Raw genomic sequence first — 18994 nt, 5'->3', positions numbered from 1 at the left:
GTAACAAATATGTACTGAGCTATGGGCCAGTCAGTGGGCAGATAGGGAAAGAGAAGGCATTTCAGTGCCCTCAACAGGGAACTTATGTGATGTAAATGGAATTTTGGTATGGTTGTCCTGGCAGTGTTTTATATAGAACAGATCAGGAGTAGAGGAGGCTAACAGTACTGTGAATGTGAAGTGATAAAAGTCTGAACTGTTAGACCAGAAAGGAATGGGTTTGAGAAACTTCAAACTTTATCCCTCATTTATAAAAAGGAGATAGTAATACCCACCTCCTGGGCTAGCACAGTGCCAAGTACATAGTAGGAACTCAATAAATGTATTTTCTTTATCTTCTCTTCAACTGGGTTAACTTTGCCTCATTTCATTTCTTATAAAGATGACTCCAAGGTTAGAACTTGGTTAAGTGGTGATGTCATTGATAGGAATTTGGAAGTAAAGCAGGAGGGGTGCATGTGCACCTCATTATACTAAGTTACATATAAGACTTAGTAACTGATCATGTGAGGTGGCAGGAGAGAGACTGTAGTGAGAAAAAGCTCATAATTTTGATTGTTTTTCTGCTTACATGGTTGAATCTGTTTGAGAATGATAATGAGGTTGAGAAGAAGTTTTTAATTTTAAGGGAGAAGCTGAGTTCAGATTTTGAGGGGGTTGTCTCTGAAGTAATGGACGTAGAGAAAGGGCATATGAGAAATGAAGCATGGAAGTGTAATTTTGTGGGACTTTCGTCTAAGAGGTATTTGAGACTATGGAATGAACACTTTTTTTTTTTTTTTTTGGCTGCCTTAGGTCTTAGTTGAGGCATGCAGGATCTTCCGTTGTAGCACGCGGGCTTCTCTCTAGTTGTGGCGCATGGGGTCTAGAGTCTGCGGGCTTAGTTGCCCCGTGGCATGTGGGATCTTAGTTACCCGACCAGGGATTGAACCTGCATCCCTTGCATTGGAAGGCAGATTCTAAACCACTGGATCACCAGGGAAGTCCCTGGAATGAACAGTCTTCTCTAGTGAGTGTGTTAGTTCCTATTCCTATAGGCAGTGAGGTTATAGAACTCTTTAGAAGTTATAGAACTCTTTAGAAGTTATAGAGGTTATAAAACTCTTTAGAAGCAAGCTTCTTTGGCTGCTTGCTTTTCTAGTACTTCAAAATGGAGATGGAGACTCAGGAACGGCAGCCTGCCATAATAAGATAGAGGTTTTGTAGAAGATGTAGGCAGGGAGGAAGGGCCAAGGCAAGCTTTCAGCTGCATATTGATAATTTCATATTCTCTGGCTTCAGAGAGACTGAAGGGAGGTCAAGGTGAATGGACAGCTCCCCTGGTGAGCACTTCTCTGTTTGGCACCTTATAATTAAGTGTTTTCATTCTTTTCCCACCGATTTGCTGAAAAATAACTATTTTAATCGCTCATGTTTAGCCTAGATATTGTACAGCTGAGTTAAAGAGCCCTCATAAGCATGTACTTTAGACACAAGTTGTTTTAAAAATTGTACTTCAGGGATTTACTCTGAAGCTTGAGTAATGTTCTCATATGATTTTGTCCTATAGGAAGAGCTACATTTATTTATAAATACCACCCCTCCTTTCCTATCATAGGGAAAGCAGTTCTATTTCTCCCATATTCTGGTTTAAAAATATCTATTTATTTGTGTGTAATAGGAGTATGTGGGATAGAAGATTTCTAATATGGTTTGACCTGGTGTATAGAGCTCACTGACTCAAAGAAACAAAACAAAACACACGCCTCCCTGTAATAGGCACAATAGGCCATTGTTTGTTAAAAATGTTTCTCTCTTCTTTCACTTCTTGTTCCTTTCTTTTCCTTTCTTCCCCTCAGATTTTTCCTTTCTCCCTAGTTCATCCATAAGGTTTGAGACTAATGTCTTTAAAAAATAATAATAACATTGTTAGCATTTACGAAGTTCCTAGGTGTCCTATTTATTCTCCATCACATCACTAAATTCTTTTAAAGCTTTTTTTAAAAATTAATTTATTTTATTTTATTTTATTTCTGGCTGTGTTGGGTCTTCTTTGCTGTGCGTCGTCTTTCTCTAGTTGCAGCAAGCGGGGGCTACTCTTTGTTGCTGTGCCTGGGCTTCTTGTTGTGGTGGCTTCTCTTGTTGCGGAGCACAGGCTCTAGGCATGCGGGCTTCAGTAGTTGTGGCATGCGGGCTCAGTAGTTGTGGCTCACAGCCTCTAGAGCGCAGGCTCAGTAGTTGTGGTGTATGGGCTTAGTTCCTCTGTGGTATGTGGGACCTTCCCGGACCAGGGCTCGAACCTGTGTCCCCTGCACTGGCAGGCGTTTTTTTTGTTTTTTTTTGTTTTTAACACCTTTATTGGAGTATAATTCCTTTACAGTGGTGTGTTAGTTCCTGCTGTATCACAAAGTGAATCAGCTATACATATACATATATCCCCATATCTCCTCCCTCTTGCATCTCCCTCCCACCCTCCTTATCCCACCCCTCTAGGTGGTCACAGAGCACCGAGCTCATCTCCCTGTGCTATGTGGCTGCTTCCCACTAGCTGTCTATTTTACATTTGGTAGTGTATATATGTCCATGCCACTCTCCCACTTCGTCCCAGCTTACCCTTCCCCCTCCCTGTGTCCTCAAGTCCATTCTCTACATCTGCATCTTTATTCCTATCCTGACCCTAGGTTCTTAGAACCATTTTTTTTTTTAGATTCCATATATATGTGTTAGCATATGGTATTTGTTTTTCTCTTTCTGACTCACTTCACTCTGTGTGACGATCTCTAGGTCCATTCACCTCACTACAAATAACTCAATTTTGTTTCTTTTTATGGCTGAGTAATATTCCATTGTATATATGTGCCACATCTCTATCATTCACCTGTCAGTGGACACTTAGGTTGCTTCCATGTCCTGGCTATTGTAAATAGTGCTGCAATGAACATTGTGGTACATGACTCTTTGTTTTTTTTCATGACTCTTTTTGAATTATGGTTTTCTCAGGGTAGATGGCAGGCAGATTTTGAACCACTGTGCCACCAGGGAAGCCCCACTAATTTTTCTTAATAGCTCTTATCACCATCTGGAATTTGCAATTTGTTTCTTTACTTGATTGTCCCTCCTCCCTAGAATGTAAACTTCGTGAGAACCAGAGACTATTCTGTTCACTGTTGACCCCCAGCCCCTGGGATAGAGGAGGCATACAGTAACTATTGTTAAATGAATGATATGTGTTGCTGAGAATTTTGTAGACTCTGTGCTCAGCCTGTATCTGCTACTCAGTGTCTTTATTAACTGAATGAATTAGCATTTAAATTTTAAAAGTCCAAGTAGGGTACATTTTATGTGAATTTCTGCCAGTTCACACTTTGATCATGTGTCCTTGTACTCTTGGAACTTTTACCAACTTTTAATTTCATCTGGGCATGTAAATTATTGTCAGTAATCTTAATAATAAAGTAGTATTAGAAATATTTGGGAGTAGTCAACCAAGAAACATAAACCAGAGAGCACTGTTTTATTTAAACAAGTAGAGCATGATGTTGGTTTAAGTGGTACTGCCAAAGCCTTATTGCAGGAAATTAAAAAGGAGTGAAGACTATTACGTTTTATGAATAGCATGTTCCATTAGTTTATGTGAATGCGTCATTAATGGCTTTTGCTAATTTTATGAATTTATTTTTGTTTTATCAGATTTATTTAATGCTCTGGTTTTCTTTCCCACTCTGCTCAAGGGCTGTGCCATTTATTGATATTTTCCTTGTACATACTGAGTAGTTAGTCTTGTGTGTACCCACATGAATAAGACACACATTCTTGCTAATGAGAATAGGAGGCATAGTATTGTGCTAACACAGGAGTCTTAATAGTTCTGGGACAGAGCTGATGCGCTCACCTTTGCTTGTCACTCAGACTGGATGGGAGGTTTTATCTATTTTCTGTTTCCCAGGGAAAATAAGATCCTAAGAGATGAGAAAATCAGAGTTTATGAGACTTATGGAGGTCCTTCCCTGCAATTTGAGAATATCTAAGCCCTGCGAGTGTAGGTCATAGAAGCATTGTCATTGCCCTTAGTTTTGTTTTGTTTTTTTTTGGTTTTATTTTGCGGTACGCAGGCCTCTCACCGCTGCGGCCTCTCCCGTTGCGGAGCACAGGCTCCGGATACGCAGGCCCAGCAGCCATGGCTCACGGGCCCAGCCGCTCCGCGGCATGTGGGATCCTCCCAGACCGGGGCACGAACCCGTGTCCCCTGCATCGGCAGGCGGACCCTCAACCACTGCGCCACCACGGAAGCCCTGTCATTGCCCTTAGAGTGCTGTTACAACTCACTCTCGAATGCAGAAGGCCTGTGCTGGCAGGCTATGACCTCATGACCAAGTTGATGTCTGTGTGGCAGAAGCTATGGCCCCAGATTTGCTGGAGGAAGCTTTGAGGAGAATCTCGTTCCAGTACTTTGTGGATTCATTTGGAGGCCTTGGGAATCCTTAATGTGAAAAAACTGTGAAATTGGCTATGTCCCTTCTCCCCCACATTTCACTCCCACTTTGAGACCAGAGTAAGGAATATCTAGTCTTTTTTTTTTAAATTTTAATTAATTTATTTTTGTCTGTGTTGGGTCTTAGTTGATGTGCGGGGGCTTTATTTGCGGCGAGTGGGGGCTACTCTTCGTTGTGGTGCATGGGATTCTCGTTGCGGTGGCTTCTCTTGTTGCAGAGCATGGGCTCTAGGTGCACGGGCTTCAGTAGTTGCAGCAGGTGGGCTCAGTATTTGTGGCTTGTGGGCTCTAGAGCGCAGGCTCAGTAGTTATGGCACACGGGCTTACTTGTTCCGCGGCATGTGGGGTCTTCCCGGACCAGGGCTCGAACCCATGTCCCCTGCATTGGCAGGTGGATTCTTAACCACTGCGCCACCAGGGAAGTCCCAGGAATATCTAGTCTTAATAATACATGTATTGGCCAGAAAATCTAAAAGAGGAGAAAGAGATGTCATGGTTGGGAGAGGGGTTGACCAGTGCCATGATACTTTCCTGAAAAAGGCTGTCCTTGCAAGCCAGGTGTATTAAGCATAAGGAAAAATGCAAGCCATGGACATTTATAAGCAGCCACTAGAATGTATTCCATTTAATGGACTGTGGTAGCATTCACATGCCTTTCCTTTTCTTTTGCCTGATTTTTTGCATTAGAAATAAATGTACCAATAATTACCTCTCTGTGCCTCAGTTTCCTCAACTATAAAATGGTAGTTGTTTACAAGTGATGATAAAATGAGATAATCTCTGTACAGTGGTTAGTACATTACCTGTACTTGGTAAATACTAACTGCAGGCATGTGAATGAAGGATAGCAATCATAAGTTAAAATAACACATTTGCTCCTATCACGGGTATTGTGGGTGGTGTGGAAGTCCGACAATTGGTATTCCAGTTTTATATACATAGTAGTAATAATTAATGTATACTTCTCTAAGCAATTTAATACCAGGCATTGTGGAAATTTCGGGGGAGGGGTAGACAGATGAATAGGCACTGGGCCTACCCTTGAGGGGCTTACCTTCTTGAGGAATGTGAAAAGGAGGTGGAGACTTCGGAATTCCATTTTAGAGAATTCCATCTTAGGTGTTTAGTAGGTGGACTGGTGGAGGTCTGCATTTCAGGTCTCAGAAACTGTCCAGGCATCATCCCAGAGGAGAGAGAGACTTTGGCTCCTTCAGGGAGTGATGATAATGGCTACCATTTATTGAGCACTTATTATGTGCCAGACACTGTGCTAAGCATGTTACATTATCTCATTTAATCCTCATAGTCTTGAGGGGTATTTTCCCTCAATATTTTTTTTTAAATTGTGATAAAATACAAATAACAAAATTTACTGTTTTATGGGGGGGATAAATTAGGAGTTTGAGATTAACATATAGACACTACTATATATAAAATAGATGAACAACAAGGACCTACTGTATAGCACTGGGAACTATATTCAATATCTTGTAATAGCCTATAATGGAAAAGAACCTGAAAAAGTTATATATATATATATATACACACACACACACACACACACACACACACACACACACACATACATATATAAAACTGAATCACTTTGCTGTATACCCAAAACTAACACATTGTAAATCAACTATATTTCAATAAAATTTTTAAAATTTTAATTTAAATTAAAACATTTTTAAATTGACCATCTTAACCGTCTTCAGGTGTACCACTAAGTAGTATTAAATATGTTCACAGTGCTGTACACTCATTACCATCGTCTATCTCCATAACTCTTCATCTTGTAAAACTGAAACTCTGTACCCAGTTAATAACTCTCTACTCCTGCCCATACCTCCCAGCCCCTGACAACCACCACTCTACTTTCTGCCTCTGTGATTTTGACTACTCTTTTTTTTTTTTAAACATCTTTATTGGGGTATAATTGCTTTACAATGGTGTGTTAGTTTCTGCTTTATAACAAAGTGAATCAGTCATACATAAACATATGTTCCCATATGTCTTCCCTGTTGCATCTCCTTCCCTCCCACCCTCCCTATCCCACCCCTCCAGGCTGTCACAAAGCACCGAGCCAATATCCCTGTGCCATGCGGCTGCTTCCCACTAGCTATCTATCCTACTATGTTTGTTAGTGTGTATATGCCCATGACTCTCCCTCGCCCTGTCACAGCTCACCCTTCCCCCTCCCCATAACCTCAAGTCCATTCTCTAGGAGGTCTGCATCTTTATTCCTGCCTTACCCCTAGGTTCTTCATGACATTTTTTTCCCCTTAAATTCCATATATATGTGTTAGCATACGGTATTTGTCTTTTTCTTTCTGACTTACTTCACTCTGTATGACAGACTCTAGGTCTATCCACCTCATTACAAATAGCTCAATTTCGTTTCTTTTTATGGCTGAGTAATATTCCATTGTATATATGTGCCACATCTTCTTTATCCATTCATCCGATGATGGGCACTTAGGTTGTTTCCATCTCTGGGCTATTGTAAATAGAGCTGCAATGAACATTTTGGTACATGACTCTTTTTGAATTTTGGTTTTCTCAGGGTATATGCCCAGTAGTGGGATTGCTGGGTCATATGGTAGTTCTATTTGTAGTTTTTTAAGGAATTGACTACTCTTAAGTACCTCATGTAAGTAGAATCATACAGTATTTGTCTTTTTGAGATTGGCTTATTTCACTTTGTATAACGTCTTCAGGGTTTACTCTATTTATTTTTTTATTTAGGCTGTGTTGGGTCTTCCTTGCTGAGCACGGGCTTTCTCTAGTTGCGCCTGGTGGAGGCTACTCTTTGTTGCGGTGTGCGGGCTTCTCATTGCAGTGGCTTCTCTTGTTGTGGAGCATGGGCTCTAGGCCTGCGGGCTTCAGTAGTTGTGGCTTGCGGGGTCAGTAGTTGTGGCTCGCAGGTTCTACAGTGCAGGCTCAGTAGTTGTGGCACACAGGCTTAGTTGCTCTGCGGCATGTGGGATCTTCCCGGACCAGGGCTCGAACCCATGTCCCCTGCATTGGCAGGCAGATTCTTAACCCCTGTGCCACCAGGGAAGCCCGTTGTGGCTGTACCATTTTACATTCTTACTTATACTGCCCAAGAGTCGCAGTTTCTTCACATCCTCACCAACATTTGCTCTTTTCTTTTAAAAAAATTTTTTTAATAGTAGCCATCCTAATCAACGTAAGGTAGTATCTCATTGTAACTTTGATTTGCATTTCTCTAATAATTAGTGATGTTCAGCGCATCTTTTCATATACTTATTGGCCATTTGTATATCTTCTTTGGAGAAATGTCAGTTCAAGTCCTTTGTCCATTTTTTTTTTATCATTTATTTTTGGCTGCGTTGGGTCTTTGTTGCGCGCGGGCTTCCTCTAGTTGTGGCGAGCGGGGGCTACTCTTCTTTGGGGTGCGCGTGCTTCTCACTGTGGTAGCTTCTCTTGTTGTGGAGCATGGTCTCTAGGCGTGCGGGCTTCAGTAGTTGTGGCACGCAGGCTCAGTAGTTGTGGCTCACGGGCTTAGTTGCTCCGCGGCATGTGGGATCTTCCTGGACCAGCATTCGAACCCGTGTCCCCTGCATTGGCAGGCAGATTCTTAGCCGCTGTGCCACCAGGGAAGCCCCCTTTGTCCGTCTTTGAATTATTTTTGTTGTTGTTGCATTTAGGATTTCTCTTTATATTCTTTTTTAAAATATTTATTTATTTTTGGTTGCGTTGGGTCTTTGTTGCTGCGCATGGGCTTTCTCTAGTTGTGGCGAGCGGGGGCTACTCTTCGTTGCGGTGCGTGGGCTTCTCATTGCAGTGGCTTCTCTTGTTGCGGTCACAGGCTTCTAGGCGCGCAGGTTTCGGTAGTTGCAGCATGCGGGCTCAGTAGTTGTGGCTCTCCGGCTCTAGAGCACAGGCTCAGTAGTTGTGGCACATGGGCTTAGTTGCTCTGCGGCATGTGGGATCTTCCCGGACCAGGGCTTGAACCCGTGTCCCCTGAATTGGCAGGCGGACTCTTAACCACTGTGCCACAAGGGAAGTCCCATGTCTATATATTCTTGATATTAATCCTTTATCGGATCTGTGATTTGCAAATATTTTCTCCCATGTATGTGGGATACCTTTTTGCTCTGCTGGTATTATCTTTTGGTGCACAAAATTAAAAAATTTTTATGAAGTCCAGTTTGTCAATTTTTTCTTTTGTTGACTGTGCTTTTGGTGTCTGAGCAGCAAAAATCTTGTTTCTCATCTACTCTCATAGTGACAGTACTTCTGATGGCAGATGTGTTGGTTTTCCACACCAAGATATTCTCTGACACCAGCTGGGTGCTCCATTACACAATTCAATTCTGACAATAACAGGATAGCACAGACCCTATGAGTTAAGGGCTTAGTCCCCTAAGACTCTCACTTCAGATGCCAATCAGAAGTCCAGATTGTTACCTACGCTTCTGACTGACTAGCTATGAATCAGAGGTTCCCATGATTTCCTCTTATGGTTCAATAATTTGTTAGAATGGCTCACAGAGCTCAGGAAAGCAGTTTATTTAGTAGATTACCAGTTTATTACCAAGGCTACTAAAGAATATGAATGAACAGCCAGATGAAGAGATACATTTGGTGAGGGCCTGAAGGGTCCCAAGCGCAGGAGCTTCTGTTTCTGTGGAGGTGGGGTGCACCTCCCTCCTGGCATGTAGCCCTCCTGGCATGTAGATGTGTTCACCATCCTGGAAGCTCTCAGAACCCCATACTTTTGGGATTTTTTGGAAGCTTCATCATGAAGACATGATTAATCATTAACTCAATCTCCAGCCCCTCTCCCCTTCTTGGAGGATGGGGGATGAGGCTGAAAATTCCAAGCGTGACTTGGTCTTTCCGGTGATCAGCCCTCATCCTGAAGCTATGCAGGAGCCCATCAAGAGTCGCCTCATTAGAGTAAAAGACACGCCTATCACCCAGGAAGTTCTAAGGGATTTAAGAGCTCTCTGCCAGGAACTGGAGGCAGAGACCGATATATATATTTGTATGATTTCATATCCAAGAAATCATTGCCAAATCCAATGTGGTGATGTTTTTGCCCTGTGTTTCCTCTTAGAGTCTTATAGTCTTACAGGTTTTTGAGCTGTGTTCAGTTAATTTTTTTTTTTTTTTTTTTTTTTTTGCGGTATGCGGGCCTCTCACTGTTGTGGCCTCTCCCGTTGTGGAGAACGGGGCTCCGGTAGCGCAGGCTCAGCGGTTATGGCTCACAGGCCCAGCCGCTCCGCGGCATGCGGGACCCTCCCAGACCAGGGCACGAACCCGCGTCCCCTACATCGGCAGGCGGACCCTCAACCACTGCGCCACCAGGGAAGCCCTATTCAGTTAATTTTTGTATATGGTGCCAGATAAGGAGAGTCTGATTTCATTTGTTTTGCATGTGGATATCCAGTTTTCCCAGAACCATTTGTTGAAAAGACAGGCCTTTCCCCACTGGTCTTGGCACCCTTGTCAAAAACCATTTGACCATATGTGCAAGGGTTTATTTCAGGGCTGTCTATTCAATTGGTCTATCTGTCTGTCTTTATGCCAGTACTACACTGTTTTTTTTTTTGACCGTGCCGTGTGGTTTGAGAGATCTTAGTTCCCTGACCAGGGGTTGAACCCGGACCCACGGCAGTGAAAGCTCTGAGTTCTAACCACTGGACCACCAGGGAATTCCCAGTACTACATTGTTTTGATAACTGTAGCTTTGTAGTAAGTTTTGAAATCAGGAAATGTGTCTCTTGGTTTGTTCTTTTTCAAGATTATTTTGGCTATTCAGGGTCCCTTGAGATTCCATATGAATTTTAAGATGTGTTTTCTATTTCTGCAGAAAATATAGGATTTTGATAGGGATTGCATCGAATCTGTAGATCGCTTTGGATAGTATTGACATCTGGTAGCAAATAATATTCTATGGTATGGATAGACCACATTTTGTTTATCCATTTATCACAATTTATCGCACGTTGATGGACATTTAGGTTGTTTACACTTTTTCGCTATTACGAATAATGCTGCTGTGACCAAGTATACCAGTTTTTACACGGACATATGTTTTCATTTCTCTTGGGTATGTTCCTGGGAGTGGGATTACTGGATTGTATGGTTCTTGGTGTAGCATTGAGGAAAACCATTAAGTGTTAAGCTGAAGAGTGACGTGGTTGAATGTCTGATTTCAAAAAGATCCCTGAAGTATTATGGGAATGAATTGGAAAGGCCCAGAATAAGGGCAAGGGATGTATTAGTATATTATTGCAAAGTCATGTCATAAGTGAAATGATCAGGTTAGAGGAACCCAGAACTAAGTTGGGGGCAGAAGGAGTGGAATGGAGACGGATGTAATGGTGACAGTACAGCAGTAATGTTTACAGAACTTGAAATGCAGGCTCATGAGCAGGAGTTGTCAGGGTGATGTCAAACCTACATAAATGGAGAGTGGAATTGCGGTTGACAGGTAGGAGAGGCAGGAGGGGAGCCCAAGTAACATTTTGCAGTTTATTAATTTCTGATATGTCTTGAGATTTGTCACTGGTTATATGCAGCTCTGTCAACAGAGATGAAAGTTAATGCTTTGCCATACATTCATCTTCATGAAAAGAAAGGGTTTGGCCTTGTGCCTTCCTTGCTAAGAAAGTAGGACAGTAAATGATTTAGCAGCTGACCTACCTTAGAATTAACCAGCAGGTTTTGTGTATTCATCCGCTAATCAATTACGTGTAGTTAAATTGATTGTTTAAGACCATTTTAATGTTAAAAAAATACTATACTGGTCAACTAATCTATAACAAAGGAGGCGAGGATATACAATGGAGAAAAGACAGTCTCTTCAATAAGTGGTGCTGGGAAAACTGGACAGCTACATGTTAAAGAATGAAATTAGAACACTCTCTAACACCATACACAAAAATAAACTCAAAATGGATTAGAGACCTAAATGTAAGACAGGACACTATAAAACACTTAGAGAAAAACATAGGAGGAACACTCTTTGACATAAATCACAGCAAGATCTTTTTTGACCCACCTCCTAGAGAAATGGGAATAAAAATAAACACAAATGGGACCTAATGAAACTTAAAAACTTTTGCAAAGCAAAGGAAACTACAAGCAAGACAAAAAGGCAACCCTCAGAACGGGAGAAGATACTTGCAAACGAATCAACGGACAAAGGATTAATCTCCAAAATATATAAACAGCTCAAGCAGCTCAATATTAAAAAACAAACAACCCAATCAAAAAATGGGCAGAAGACCTAAATAGACATTTCTCAAAGAAGACATATAGATGGCCAAGAAGCACGTGAAAAGCTGCACAACTGCTCAACATCACTAATTATTAAAGAAATGCAAATAAAAACTACAGTGAGGTATCACCTCACACCAGTTAGAATGATCATCATCAGAAAGTCTACAAACAACAAATGGTGGAGAGGGTGTGGAGAAAAGGGAATCCTCTTGTACTGTTTGTGGGAATGTAAATTGATACAGCCACTATGGAGGTTCCTTAAAAAACTAAAACTAGAATTACCATATGACCCATCAATCCCACTACTGGGCATATACCCAGAGAAAACCATAATTCAAAAGGACACATGCGGGACTTCCATGGTGGCGCGGTGATTAAGAATCCGCCTGCCAATGCAGGGGACATAGGTTCAACCCCTGGTCTGGGAAGATCCCACATGCCACGGAACAGCTAAACCCGTGCACCACGACTACTGAGCCTGCGCTCTGGAGCCTGTGAGCCACAACTACTGAGCCCACGTGCCACAACTACTGAAGCCTGTGCACCTAGAGCCCGTGCTCCACAACAAGAGAAACCACTGCAATGAGAAGCCCGCGCACCGCAACTAAGAGTAGCCCCTGCTCACTGCAACTAGAGAAAGCCCGCGCACAGCAATGAAGACCCAATGCAGCCAAAAATAAAAAAACAAAAAGACACATGCACCCCAATGTTCACTGCAGCACTATTTACAATAGTGAGGTCATGGAAGCAACCTAAATGCCCATTGACAGACTAATGGATAAAGAAGATGTGGTACATATATACAGTGGAATATTACTCAACCATAAAAAGGAATGAAATTGGGTCATTAGTAGAGGCGTGGATGGATCTAGAGACTGTCACACAGAGTGAAGTAAGTCAGAAAGAGAAAAACAAATATCGTATATTAACACACATATGTGGAACCTAGAAAAATGGTACAGATGAACCGGTTTGCAGGGCAGAAACAGACACAGATGTAGAGAACAAACGTATGGACACCACCTGGGGAAAGTGGCGGGGTTGTGGTGGTATGAATTGGGAGGTTGGGATTGACATGTATACACTAATATGTATAAAATAGATAACTAGTAAGAACCTGCTGTATAAAAAAGAAATAAAGTAAAATTCAAAAATTCAAAAAACAATACTATACTGAAAGAGGCCATTGAATAGTCATGGAAAAAGAAAGCAAATTACTGTTTTTCTTTAAGTATCAGTTCATCTGATAAATGTGGGTTACCACAAAGTATTGGTGGCTCACCAAAAAGTGCCTTTTGGTAGCCTGTGTTTGCAAACTGATACCTCTCCATTTCATGGAGTGATATCAATTAGGCTAAACTAAAATACTTCAAAGGTTTTTGGTTGTTTATAGGTTTGGGTTTCAAATTAGTACATGTTAATTGTTGAATTAGTAGCCGTATTTTGTTTGTTATGTGTATTTATAAACAATGTTTGGGAGCAGAAATCCTTTTTCCATTTGCGGCAGCAATATGAATAATGGAACATTGTGATCTTCCTAGAGGAGAATTTTCTGTTAGTATTGTAGAATAATGTAATTAGGCACTATATGGAACTTGAAAACATATTTAAATTTTTGTTTTGGCTGTGGTTTTATGCTTTCCTAAAATGTGGCCTGAAACAGTTTATTAGTAAATATGCTGAATTACTTTTTCTGGCAAGTGCATTTCAGTGTTGAATCCAAGGGAAAATACAAATATTTACTTATAAAAGTCATTTGGTGTGGTAATTTTTTACCATGGCCATTGACCCACTAGTGAAATGTTAGGGCATTGCTAGATTGGATCCTGTTTATTTAAAGGCCAAGAGAGGGAAAGAGAGAGGAAGTTAACATTAATTGAATACCTGTTATGTGCCACCGTATTTGGCACAGTAATATATTATCCCTTTTTTACTCTACTAGCAATTCAGTGAGGAAGTTTATATTATCTCTTTTTCAGCAAGAAAAATAATGCTCAAAGATACTTGTAGAAATTGAGAAGTTCATTTAAAAATCCACATGAAAATGTAAACAATCCAGAACAAAGTGATTTTTTTTTTTTTTTGGCTGTGCCCTGAGGCATGCGGGATCTTAGTGCCCGAACCAGGGATCGAACCCTTGCCCCCTGCAGTGGAAGCGCAGCGTCTTAACCACTGAACTGCCAGGGAAGTCCCCAAAGCAATTTTTTAAAAGAAAAACAAAGTTGGAAGACTAACATTACCTGATTTCAAGACTTACTGTAAAGCTTCAGTAAACAAGACAGTGTGGTGTTGGAGAAGGGATACACGTATAAATTGGTGAGATTGGCTAGTGTCTAGAAATAGACCCATAAATATATTGTCAATTCATTTTTGACAAAGATGCCAAAGCAGTTTAATGGGGAAAGGAAAATCTTTTCAAGAAATTGTGCTAGAATAACTGGGTATCCATAGAGAGAAAAAAAATGAACCTCATTATCATACATAAAAATACATATCATACATAAGAATTAACTTGAAGAATCACAGACATGTAAAAGCTAAAACTAAATATTTCTAAAAGAAAGCATAGGAGAAAAATCTTTGTGACCTTGAGTTCAAAAAGATTCCTTAAAGAAAAAAGATTTCTTAGGTCACAGAAAGCAAAATCACAAAGAAAAAAATTGATATGCTGGATTTGATCAAAATTTAAAACTTGCTCTTTGAAAGACACCATTAAGAGAACAGAAAAAGGCAAGCCACAGAATGGGAGAGAATATTTGCAATATATATATCTGATAAAGGACTTGTTTCCAGAATAAAGAATTTTAAAATTTCATCATAAGAAGACAATCCGTCTAAGAAAATTGGTAAAATGTTTGAAAAGATTCTTTGCAAAAGAAGTTATACTAATGGCAAATAAGAACATGAAAAGATGTTAACATCAATTGGTGTTGGGGAAATGCAAATTAAAATCATGAGATACCCCTATACACCCATTAAAATAGTTTAAAAGACTGACAACATTAAAGGTTTTCTAGGATGTGGAGCAACTGGAATTCTTGTACACTGTTGTTGGGAAAGTATAATGGCACAATCATTTTGTAAAACTGGCAGTTTCTTATAAAGTTAAACTTACCATCTATTCATTCTACTCCTGGGTATTTATTTACTCAGGAGAAATGAAAACATGTTCACAAAAAGTCTTATATATATGTCCTTGAAAGGTGTCCTTGATAATCATAAAGTGAGAAAAGCAAATTTTAGAACATCATGTGTGATAAACGATCCTACTTATATAAATGGAATGATAAACAATAAACTTTATCCAAATTACTTCTTGGAATGATAATGATGCTTGCTGGGGAGGATCATTAACTTTGCTCTTTTTATGATGTAAGGAAATAAATGTGAGAACAATTTCTGTTCAAAAAATTATTTAGAGTTCATTTGGTTCCTACAGTTGAGGACTATGAATCTTTAAGTAAATATGTTAACTCTAGTTTTGTTATTTAATAGGTTAGTTTAAATAAGCTTTTCACTAACTTTGAAATTACACTGGTACCTATAAGTGAAGTTTCTCATTGATTGACAAGTTAATGGGATTTGCTCTTGGTGTGGACGTGATGTCCCATTGTTGCTTTCCTTGTTTGGCCCCAGTTGAATAACTTCCATGAATACATAGACTTACAGAATGATAGATTATTAGAGCTGGAAGGAACCTTAGGGATTCATTTGGTCTAGTGGTTTTTAAATGTCTTCCAAAGTACCCTAGTGGTTGCCACTGGCGGAGGGGGGCTAGGTACAGAGCAGAAAGGGAAGGCCGAGCAAGTGGATTTCTAGTCAGGCTTTCAGCCCAGTCCCCTCCCCCTGCCCAAACAGAGCAACTCTACTTTGATCTGTTGTATTTATATGTTTTCTGCATACGATTTTATTTGGAAAAATAATTTGAATGCTTTGGGGGGAAAAAGACTGAAAACAGTGATTTCAACCCTTTCATTTAACAGATTGGAAAAATGATGTCTGGAGAATTTGAGATGTGTTTCCCAGGGTCTGTTCATACAGAGTGATTTGTTTGGAACCTGTTTCTTTCTGTTCTGGATATTGGATAGATTTGTCCACGAGACTGCTGCTTTACAACTCCTCCTGGATTTACCCAGTCACTGGGGTCCCACACACTTGGGGCACACACACACACACACACACACACACACACTCTTCATTCTCCTACCACTGACCAGTCAGTAATGTAGTTTGGATCTCTGTTTAAGATAACATTTCTATTGAATGTGTTTGCTTCCTATTTCAGCTAGAGACCATTTCTAACTGAGAAATGGCTATCTAGAATCATATAACTTATATGTTACAACAAACAGGGGAGTTTATCATGTTTTCAAAATGTGGTCTATAGAGCCCTAGAGTTTGTGGGGCCCATCTGGGGACAAGTACAGGGTTCAGGAGGGTAGGGCCTGGTTGCTACTTGGACTCCTCAAATAGCAGCTTAGTTTTATCTTTTGAATGTACCGGGCTTTCAAAGAAGATTTCTCTGGAAGAAAGGCTTTCTGCTTTGAAAGAAAGAAGAGGAAGAAGGAACGGAATTGTGTCCAGCCTCTCACTGTAAGGGTGAGGAAACTGAGGGCCTGCAGTGTTAACCTCCTTCAGCTGGAAAACCGGTGTGTGGGACATTGAAAGAAGAGTCGGCCTTGGGAATTCCCTGGTGGTCTAGTGGTTGGGACTCGGTGCTTTCACTGCTGTGGCCCGGGCTCAATCCCTGGTCGTGTACCATTTTGCACGGTGCAGCCAAAAAAGAAAGGGTGGGCCTTGAGCCGAGTGAGCTTGGGACAGTCTTTGGCTTCTTTGAGCCTCAGTTTCCTCTTCTGTAAATTTGGGATGCTAATCTCTACATGGTTTTGTTGAAGCCCAGGATTAGATAATAACCTAATGGTTGTGAAAGTATTTTATAAACTGTAAACCCCTAGACTGGGGGTGAAGTACCCCCTCACCCCAGGGACATTTGGCAGTGTTTGGTGCCATGTATGGTTGCCATACTGGGGGATGGGGGAGTGGGGGGTACTGACATCTGGTGGGTCGTGGTGGACAGGGATGCCGCTAAAACAACAGCACCCACGACAAAGGAGTACCAGCCCCAAATGTCAGCAGTCAAGGTTGAGAAATCCTGCCCATGACAAATGTAACTTCCCTAGACTTCTCATTCTTTATGACTCCCCTGCCACAGCCCTGCCAGACTACACTCACCCAACACAGGGTCGAATATTCATACATATAGTACATCTGTACACACAGACTCTTTCAGCAGAAACATAATGGGAAATGAAGTGGAAAAAAAGAGAAAAAGGCACAAACAGGATAATTAGAATGACTTTTTTTTTTTTTTAATTTGGCCACACCGCATGGCTTCTGGGATCCTAGTTCCCTGACCAGAGATTGAACCCGCTCCCTCAGCAGTGAAATCGTGGAGTCCTAACCACTGGACCACCAGGGAGTTCCCTAGAATGACTTTAAAGAAAGCATAGCTTATAATTTTTAGGTCTTTTTTTTTTTGACTAAATACATACTTGTAAAAAAAAAAGAACTGTATTACTTAAAGTGGAAGTCCATTGGAATCTAGATAATGATTATTAACAATTTAACTTCTCTTTTTTTTTTTTTTTTTTTTTTTTTTGCGGTACGCGGGCCTCTCACTATTTTGGCCTCTCCCATTGTGGAGCACAGGCTCCGGACGCGCAGGCTCAGCGGTCATGGCTCACGGGCCCAGCCGCTCCGCGGCATGTGGGATCTTCCCGGACTGGGACACGAACCCATGTCCCCTGCATCAGCAGGCAGACTCTCAACCACTGCGCCACCAGGGAAGCCCTTAACTTGTCATTTTTAAAAGAAGTGGAGAAAGTGAATTTGAAATGCTTTTTATTTATTTATTTTTAGATTTATTTATTTATTTATTTTTGGCTGCATTGGGTCTTAGTTGGGGCACTTGGGATCTTTCGTTGTGGTGCGAGGGCTTCTCTCTAGTTTTGTGGCATGGGCTCCAGAGCATTTGGGCTCTGTAGTTGCGGCACGTGGGCTCTCTAGTTGTGGCATGTGAGCTTAGTTGCCCTGCGTCATGTGGGATCTTAGTTCCCTGAGCAGGGATTGAACCCGCGTCCCCTGCATTGGAAGGCGGATTCTTAACCACTGGACCACCAGGGAAGTCCCTGAAATGCTTTTTAGAAAGCATGATAAGAACAAGAAATAAAGGATAAAGAGGTGTGCTCACTTCTGCAGCACATATACTAAAAAAAAAATGGAATGATACAGCGAAGGTTAGCATGGCCCCCGAGCAAGGATGACACAAATTCGTGAAGCATTCCATATTTAAAAAAAGGGGGGGGTACCACTTAGAATAACATTTTGGAAGAATATGGGATATGAAAATATGGTCAATATTAATGGAGGATGGGGAGCCATTTAGAAAAATGGTACAAGTGAGATGTGTCTGGGAGAGAGGGCAGATGGGGGGGCAGATTGCAGTGTGGCCCAGGTGCTTGTTTAACATAATAGAGACCCACGACCAAGTTGCTTCAATTGTGTATTTCTTCAGGTAGAATTTGATTAATAGTTAACAGTGTATATGGGAGGAATTGAAATCCATTGCTTTTACTTCCGTTTTCTTTATCCAACCTAAACCTGCATTAGAATGCTTAGGATAATTTGTAATTATTATAACACTCTGACATAATTGTTGACGGATTTGTAGACCTACTTTATTTTGATAAATGTTAGAAACAAATGTTTCTGATTGTTTGTGAGAACCTGCACATATAAACTACTCAGAATTCCTTTTTTGTTTGTTTTTTTTTTGCGGTACGCGGGCCTCTCACCGTTGTGGCCTCTCCCGTTGCAGAGCACAGGCTCCGGACGCGCAGGCTCAGCGGCCATGGCTCACAGGCCCAGCCGCTCCGCGGCATGTGGGATCCTCCCGGACCGGGGCACAAACCCTTGTCCCCTGCATCGGCAGGCGGACTCTCAACCACTGCGCCACCAGGGAAGCCCGAGAATTCCTTTTTGATAGATTTTAAATGATTAACTGAAGCAAATGATTTGAGCAACATAATTCACTTTTTACTAGGAGAGTAGTCCTAAGAAAGCTGCTAGTTTCTTGGCATCATTTCAGATGACTACATTGAAGTCCATGAGTTGTAGGAATTTTTTTTTTAACCATTTCAGCGTAAGCCTGTATGTGAGCTTATAATATCCCCCTCTGATTAGAAGCAAAAATACAGTATATTA

General features: G+C 41.1%; 1 protein-coding gene and 1 non-coding gene across 3 annotated transcripts in view; both read left to right on the top strand.

Annotated features, from left to right (window-relative positions):
- Nucleotides 1–18994, top strand: part of MICOS10 (mitochondrial contact site and cristae organizing system subunit 10) — a 36562-nt gene that overhangs the window by 2460 nt on the left and 15108 nt on the right. The gene's annotated exons all lie outside the window — the stretch shown is intronic.
- On the top strand, nt 17974–18083 carry LOC132516534 (U6 spliceosomal RNA). The gene has a single exon (XR_009539363.1). It is a non-coding gene; the product is annotated as a U6 spliceosomal RNA (small nuclear RNA).

Source organism: Lagenorhynchus albirostris, chromosome 2 (genome assembly GCF_949774975.1).
Source record: "Lagenorhynchus albirostris chromosome 2, mLagAlb1.1, whole genome shotgun sequence".
Classification (NCBI taxonomy): Eukaryota; Metazoa; Chordata; class Mammalia; order Artiodactyla; family Delphinidae; genus Lagenorhynchus; species Lagenorhynchus albirostris.
This window is presented reverse-complemented; position numbering and strand designations above follow the sequence as displayed.